This window comes from Bison bison, unplaced genomic scaffold (genome assembly GCF_000754665.1).
Source record: "Bison bison bison isolate TAMUID 2011002044 unplaced genomic scaffold, Bison_UMD1.0 scf7180017847268, whole genome shotgun sequence".
NCBI classification, from domain to species: Eukaryota; Metazoa; Chordata; class Mammalia; order Artiodactyla; family Bovidae; genus Bison; species Bison bison.
This window is the reverse complement of record NW_011477841.1, coordinates 9,927-12,157: the sequence shown is the minus strand read 5'-3', so window position 1 is coordinate 12,157 and position 2,231 is coordinate 9,927.

The following is a 2,231-nucleotide window of genomic DNA, read 5'->3' as shown; positions in this document are numbered from 1 at the left end:
TATCTAAGTCATCATTACTTTCTGCACTGTAGTCAACTTCTTCAAGGAATCGAGGTTCATCTTCATCCATAACATAAGTGGCGGGGGGCTAGTTACTTTGCAGCTCCATTCAATCAAGTCATTTTCAAAATCAAGCAGACGGGAAGGCAGATTATATTCGAATGGGGATATCAGTCTTTTCAAACATGATAGGCCAACATAAAATTTTGCTCCCATCTCTTCCAATTCTCGAGTACCAATCTGTAAACCCTTATATGTTCCCTGATCACAGCCACACAAAGTACTCTCCATGGTATAGCTTCTTTGTGCTTCTGTCTTTCTCCAAACTACAACACGTGCTGTAGATTCTTTAGATTTTTCTACTGCAAAGCTATATAGCTGCTCATGCAAAATGAGGGGCAGTATGGCTCAGAATCTTAGGCAGTGTTCTGTATCCCACATGTTCCACAGCATCACAGGAAGCTGCATTGTCATTCATATGCCACACTGTCTGTTTGGTGCTGCAGCCATACATAAATAACATTCTTCTTTCAGGAGTGGCCAAAATAATCACAATAAACCAGTGGTAAACACTTCACTGCAGTCAGGTGTTATAGCAGACCCTTGACATGATAAATTGTAGGATGTAAATCTGAATTTGGAGTTTGGTTTCATTATCTTTTCTGTTTTTAATTTATTTCTGCTCTTATCTCTACTACTTCAATTATTTTACTTGCTGTGGATTTATTTAGCTCTTCTAGTTTCTTGGATTGGGAGCATAGCTTATTGATTTGAGACATTTCCTCTTTCCAATATGAGCATTTAATGTTATAAATTTCCCTCTTATCACTGCTTTAGCTATGTCACAAAAAATTTGATGTGTTATATTTTCATTTTCATTCATTTTAGTGTATTTTTTCCTTTGAGACTTCTTTTCTTCACTTTTTTCCCCTTGAGACTTCTTTTATTTAAAAGTGTGGTTTTTACTTTATTTGAATATTTTCTTATCTTTCTATTACTGATTTCTAGTTTTGATTCCATTGTATTAGAGAACACTCTGTATAATACCAATTTGTTTAAATTTGTTGAGTTTTATTTTATAGCCCAGGATATGGTCTATCATGGTATATGTTCCATGGGTGTTTGAAAATAATGCCTGTGCTGCTACTGTTGGGTGGAGTATTCTATAAATGTCAGTTCAATCCTCTTAATTGATAGTGTTGAGTTCTTCTATCTCCTGGATGATTTTCTGTCTGTTCTATCACAGAGGTTGAAGTCTCCAGCCATAATTGGGAAGTTATTTTTTCTCCTTTCATCCCAATCAGTTTTTGTTTCAAATATTTTGTATCACTGGTGTTTGGTGCACATATATTTATGATTGCTATATTTTATTGGTGAATTCATCCTTTCTTTATTATGTAATATTCCTCCCCATCTCTGGTAATTTTCTCTGCTATGAAAGCTACTTAATCTGATACTAATGTTGTCACTCTTGCTTTCTTTTGAGTAATGTTTGTATTTATATCTTTCTCCTTTATTTTACTTTTGACTTATTTATATGCTTCTATCTTAAGTGTTTTTGATAGCATATATTTGAATCATGTTTTTTAATCCATTCTGCCAACCTCTGACTTAATGTGTTTAGACCATTTACATTTAATGTAATTAATGATATGTTAGGGCTTAAGTCTGCCATTTTATTTTACTGTGTGTGTATATGAGTGTTCTCTGTTTTTTATTTTTTCTTTTGTTTTTCCTGCCTTCCTGGGGGTTATCCAAACAAATTACCACAACTTACTCAATGTGAAATAATCAGTTGAATAGCCTCATAACTATTAATGAAATTGAATTTGTAGTTAAAAACTCTCCATAAAAATACCTCCAGGCCCAGATGGTTTCACTGGGAAATTCTACCAAACATTTAAAGAAATAAAAACTGATAATACTGAAAGAGAAATTTGAATCAAATTCAATGTAGTTATTGAATAAATAGTTGAACATGGGAATGTGGATGCACTGTTGCAGTTTGAGAGGCTCTAGATATGCAGCTGCTGCTGCTAGATATGCAACTAGAGGAACTTAATGAAGGCAGACATACAGACATGAAGAAAGTGATTGTGATGAAAAGAATGAAGATGTTCCAGATAAAATGATGCCAGAATAAAACTTCACATTAAAGGACCTCTCAAAAAATTTTATAGCAGTGAAAGCACAAAGGACAAAATGTTGGAAACTAATCCAAGTTCATAGAG